The sequence below is a fragment of the Benincasa hispida genome, chromosome 12, assembly GCF_009727055.1.
Source record: "Benincasa hispida cultivar B227 chromosome 12, ASM972705v1, whole genome shotgun sequence".
In the NCBI taxonomy this organism is placed as follows: Eukaryota; Viridiplantae; Streptophyta; class Magnoliopsida; order Cucurbitales; family Cucurbitaceae; genus Benincasa; species Benincasa hispida.
The window spans coordinates 34560296-34566839 of record NC_052360.1 but is presented as its reverse complement, the minus strand read 5'-3'; positions in this window follow the sequence as shown (position 1 = coordinate 34566839).

Genomic DNA, 6544 nt, shown 5'->3' with positions numbered 1-6544 from the left:
TGATAAGGTCTACCTTGTAGCACCGTTCGCATATCCTGGTCGTCATGGGAGGGGCTCTGCAAGGCTTACAACTCTCCCATACTTTCACCCTAAGGACGATCCCGATAATCTACCTTGTAACACCGTTCGCATATCCTGAACGTTATGGGAGGGGCCTTGCAAGGCTTACAACTCTCCCATGCTTTCAACTTAGAGAGGATCCCAATAAGGTCTACCTTGTAGCACTGTTCGCATATCCTGAACATCATGGGAGGGGCCTTGCAAGGCTTACAACTCTCCCATGCTTTCAACATAGAGAGGATCCCGATAAGGTCTACCTTGTACCACCGTTCGTATATCCTGAATGTCATGGGAGGGAGTTAGGTTGGCTACAGTCGATCTCGCGTACAAGGTAAAGTCGGACGGACTAGAGTTGTCCTCGCATATGAGGTGGAATCGGATGGGCTGGAGTTTTCCTCGCATATAAGGTAGAGCTTGGCAAACCAAACTTGATCTCACATATGAGGTGGAACCACACCCACATTTTTTTAGAGGAAGCGAAGCTACACCAATTTTGGAGAATGGGTGAAGTTGTACCAATATTTTAGAGAGGAAACGAAACTGCACCATGACTTTGAAGATAGAGTGAAGCCGCGTCAACAATTTGGAGATGAAGTGAAACCCTGCCATTAGTTCGGAGATGAAACGAAGTCGCGCCAACATTTTGGAGAGGAAACGAAACCGCACCCCGACTTTAGAGATAAAGTGAAACTACGCCAACATTTTGGAGATGAAGTGAAGCCGTGCTATCAGTTTGGAGATGAAACAAAGCCACGCCACGACTTTGAAGATGAAGTGAAGTCGCGTCATCAGTTTGGAGATGAAGCGAAGCTGCATCATGATTTTGTAGACCGAGACATTAAAGATGGAGCCGAGCCATGCACACCGACCTTGAACTTGAAGATGGAGAAGCATCGACGGGACCTTCGCGTTTGAGTTTGACAAAGCATCGGCAAATCCTCCGCATTTGAGTTTGACGAAACATCGATGAATCTTCACATTGAGCTCGACTTCACGACTTTGAGCGTGAAGATGGCATCGCAAAACCCCCAGACTTGAGCATGAAGATGGATGAGCATCGATGAAGCCTCTAAACTTGAAGATGGATGAGCATCGATGAAGCCCCTGAACTTGAAGATTGAAGAGCATCGAAGTTTGATTTTAAAGAGGAAGCAAAGCACATTCCAAGTGTGTGCTTTTTATTTACTGTGCTGACTCCTTATGAGGGATGAACATCTTCAATCCATTGTGTTGCCCCCAATAGGGATGGACATTTTCAATTTGGAGTGTCATTCTTTAATGGGGATGATCAACGTCAATCTTGTAGTATCATACTTAGGTGGTTGTGGTAACTTTTCTGATGGACTAAACTTAAATTTCTTTAAGTTTTCCTTTGTACCTATAAAGAAAGGGATCAAATCATGACGTCGTCCAGTTTTTTTTTTTTTTTTTTTTTTTTTTTTTTTTTTTTTAACATTTGTTAAGTGTAAAACTTCTTGAGAAACTTGTCATTGATTGGGCCAATTATTAGCCTATATTGACCAACTATCTTATACGCTCCGTTTGTGTAGACTTCTTTACGACGTAGGGCCCATCCATTTAGGTGTAAACTTATTCCCGTATGTCTTGTCGTGATAATTGGCCTCCTTACGGTGAGCACTAGATCACCGACTTGAAAGAACCAAGGCTTTACATGCTTATTCAAAGGCTTTAGACATTCGCGCCTGGTAATATTCCAACGCTTGTTGAGCTTTTAATCATTTTTCATCCAGTGCTTCCAACTCTTGGAGCCGCAGTTTGACATTGTCCTCTATAGTGAGCCCTTCTTGCACCGCATTCTGAGCGATGGAATTTCTCTTTCCAAAGGAAGGACAGCTTCTACCACATAAACGAGAGAGTATGAGGTGACTCCTGTAGGGGTACGGGAGTGGTGCGATAAGCCCACAACGCTTCACCGATCTTCTCTTGCCAATCTCTCTTTGACTTGGAAACAATTTTCTTCAGCAGGTTGTACAATATCTTGTTAAATTCCTCAGCCAACCCATTTGCGGCGGCGTTATATATGGATGACTTGTATTGCATGAATTTGAATTTCAACACAACCTGTCCATCAAACTGTTGAAGAATTGTCTTCTGTTATCCGTCATGATCCGATGGGGAATATCGTACTGATAAATGATATGAGTGTGGATAAAATACACCACGTTTTCTTTCTTAGCTTCCCTTAGCTCGATAGCCTCAGCCCATCTTGAGAAGTAATCAGTGGCTGCGAGAATGTAGGAGTGCCCTGCTGATGACTTAGGTGTTATAAGGCCGACCAGATCAAGCCCCCATGCTTTGAACAGGCCACGAGGCTATGGTCGGATGTAGAGGCTCGGGCGATTGATGAATGAAATTCGCGTGATATTGACAAGCTTCACATTTCTTTGCATAATCCATTGAGTCCTGGATCATTCCCGATCAATACTAACCCATTTTTTTCAGCTGGAATTGTAGCTTTGGTCCAGCTTGATGCGCACTGTATACGCCTGAATGTGCTTCCTCCAAAGCCTTCGCTGACTCTTCTTTACTGAGGCATCGAAGGAAAATTCCTTCAAAGTATCGACGGTATAGGTCCCCTTTGTAGTAAATGAAATGTGCAGCCATCCTGCGAACCTCAGTTTTACGACGGGGTCATCCGGGAGCCTTCCATGCTTAAGGTAATTTATGATGGGTTGTCGCCAGTCTTCCTTGTCAGTTAGGTAGACTAATATCACATTCGTTTCCCCGTAGTCCCAAATGGAGGTACAACCCATCTCCGTCAAAGTGATATATTAAAGGGCACATTATCCAGGTCCGTTAAGGCAGTGGCTAGGTTTGCCAAGGCATCCGCTTTCTTGTTCTCTGTCCTCGGGACATGTTCCAACGCCATGCTGTCAAACTTCTCCATCAGCTGGTGAGCGTAAGTGAAGTAGGGTTTCAAGTCGTCATGCTTTACCTCGTATTGGCATAAGAGTTGATTGATTATCAACATTGAGTCACCGAAGATTTCTATACAAGCTACTCTAATCTCTAAGGCCATTTGGAGACCAATTATGAAGGCTTGGTATTTAGCGACGTTGTTTGAGCATAACTCGGCATGTGCGAAGCTATAAGGCAGCATGTGCTTTTCTGGCGAAATGAGAACGATACCTGCCCCCGCACCACTTTTTCGTGCCACACCGTCAAAGAACATGACCCACAACCCTGAGGTTTCTGTGAAAAGAATTTCGTCATCGGGCAAGTCTTCACTTAACTCCCAATCCGATGGAACTGGGTGATCTACCAGGAAGTCAGGCAATGTTTGTCCTTTAACTGCCCTTTGGGTACATAAACAATGTTGTACTGTTTAAGCATGATTGCCCACTTGGCTAAACGTCTCGAGATAATCGGCCTGGATAAGACGTACTTGATGGGATCGACTTTCGCAATTAAGTGGACTGTGAAGGCCTGTATGTAGTGCCTCAACTTATCTATTGCGAAGAAGAGCGCAAGGCACGTCTTCTCTATAGGGGAATAATTGCTCTCGGCTCCATTCACGGTCCTACTTAAGTAATAAAGAGCGCGTTCTTTTCCCTTTTCTCTTTCTTGTGCCAATAGTGCCCCTAGTGATCTCTCTTGTGCTGCAATGTACAGTATCAACGGCTTGCCCGCTACTGGAGCTCCTAAGACAAGAAGGTTAATCAGGTACCTCTTTATGCTATCGAAAGCATTCTGGCATGCCTCATCCCATTCGAATTTCTCTCCCTTTCTCATCAGTCTTTGAAAGGGTTGACACCTCCTTGCCAGGTTAGAAATAAACCTCCGGATGTAGGCCAGACGTCCCTGCAAACTTCTCAACTCATGTAAATTCCTTGTCCTTGGCATCTTCTAGATGGCATCGATCTTGGATTGGTCTATCTCTATCCCTCGATGTTTCATAACAAAGCCCAGAAACTTTCCTGAAGTTACGCCGAACGCGCATTTGATTGGGTTCATCTTTAACTGGTACTTTCACAGGTGATCGAACACGATTCTTAGATCTTTCAAATGGTCATGTCGTCGCTTGGTCTTAACCACAAGGTCATCCACATAGCATTCCACGTGTTTGTGCAACATATTGTCAAACACCTTCTGCATGGCACGTTGATAAGTAGCGTCGGCGTTCTTCAACCCGCAGGGCATTACCTTGTAACAATATATCCCTTTTGGGGTTCGAAATGCCGTCATTTCCTCGTCTGCGAGGGCCATTCGTATCTAGTTATACCCAAAAAATACGTCCATGAAGGATAAGACCTCATGTCCTATTGTCGCATCAACCATGATCTCTGTGATGGGCAATGGAAAATCGTCTTTCGGGCATGCGCTATTTAGGTCGCGAAAGTCTACGCAAACACGAAGTTGTCCATTCTTTTTAGATATTTAACTTCGCAAATGAACCTGGCCTCAATCAACTTATTGACCTCAACCTCAATCTGGGGGATAAGTTCTGACCGAAAGCGTCGTTGAGCCTACTTAACGGGTCGACACCCATGTTTGATCGCGAGATGGTGGACTGCTACTTTTAGATCTAGTCCCGGCATCTCTTTTTATGACCAGGCGAAAACATCCATGTGTTCGGTCAGCAGACTCATGTACTCGTCCTTTTCCTCTTCTGAGAGGGACACACTGATGAAAGTCGGACACGGTTCTTCTACAATGCCCAGATTTACCTCTTTTAGCTCGTCCACTGTAGATTGACCACCGTCTTCTAGACCTTGCGAAGCGTCCTCCACTTCCTCTTCGATCATACCCTCTTCGGATTCTTCGGTGATTGTGATGTGGTGGCACAAAGTTTCGCCTTCTTCCTACTCTAAATTTTCATTCTAAGGGTTGGTGAAAACGATGTCGTGCCTTTTTACTTTGAACGTGCCCTCACTTGTGTTTAGAGTAACGAAGGTCTCCCTCTTCATGCGTGAGGGGACGATACTACGAATTTCTTCATCACTTCTTGCATCTCCTGATGGCTTCTGGTTCGATGATGCTTCAGCATTTTTAAGGTCAATTCGTCACCAGATGGATGCTCGGAATATCGGCCCCTTCTTTCTTATGGTCATTTCAGGGGCATCAGTGCAGGCTTTTCCCTTCTCCTTTATCTTACTAAGGACATATTGGTCAAAGGGATCTTCTGCCCTCTTGTTCCTCAGGCGATCAAAACAAGGAGCGCGGGGTTTTCCTTCGTTCTCAGTCGAAACTGCGCCTAGTCTCCCAAAGGCCGACAGTCGCTCTACCACCGGCAATTGACAGATGATTTCCTCATTTCCTTCATTTGGCAGAGTCGACCTTCAAAAAACTAAACGTCGAGTAACTTTGGGAATAGTATAAGGGCTTTCCCTTTCTGCTTCTGTCATGTTTAACCTCTCGAAGACCAAGGCGCATGCAGCAGACGGTCTAATACGGTCGAAGGCTGGGGCTCTTTTATCTTTGCTCTCCTTTTCTCCTGTATCATTGACTTCTTCTGCAGTGATATGATTGTTGTTGGCCACTTTCCTTTTCGCCTTTCTGATTATGTGGACTGGCTCTGATGGCTCATATTAAAGTCCCGCCCTCGATGTGGGTACAACGTTCCTTCTTGCAAAAGCTTCTTTTTGGTTGGCGAGAGTCGGGGTTGCTCATTAATCTTCAAACTCTTGAACTCAGTGTGAGTTGTGAAGTCGTAGCCCGCCTTCGCCAACAACTTGTAAGCCTTGGGATCGAATCTGTCTTTAGTTCGCCTCTCGGGCAACTTTAACCTTGTCACTTCCGCCTCTGACTTGTGGACTTTCTACTTCGATATCAGCGTGAGGGGTGTGACGAAACTCTCCTTTATAATTTCTATGTCTCCGACCTGCAAACCTTTTGAGCATTCTGTAAAAGGTGACTCACCCTTTTTTGGTCTTGACGAAGGGACATAGCGCAGAATCAGAGGTTTTGAGGCTTTTTTGCCCCTCACTACAGATGTTTCTCCAACGCCGAGGGATATTCTACTCTCTTTAGGGTTGGAAGCTTGTACCTTGCTGCCCGCCCTTTTCTCTGTGTTTATTGGCAACCTCGACCGGGAACCATCTGCTTTCTTTGCCAGCAAGTTCTCTACCGGCATAGTCTCACCAGAATTCTCACTCTTTAGGTAAAACTTTGTATCTGCGAAGTGAGACTCGACCTCAAAAAACGGATTAGAATCTGCTTCAATCTTATTAATCCCATCTTGGTAAGACTTGAAACACTGATGTAGTGTCGATGTAATCACACCATTCCCATGAATTCAAAGGCGTCCCAATAGCAGCTTGTAGGTGGTCTTTGAGTCTATCACATGAAACAGCGCATCGGCCTTCAAATCGCCAATGAGGAGCTCCAAGCATATCATGTCTATCGCCCTTTGGTTGCCTTGATTGGAACCCTAAATTACTAATTTGTTGTTTGATAGCTCTTCTATGAGTATGCCCAACTGTTTCATAGTCATCTTAGGCATTATATTGACGACGAATCCGTT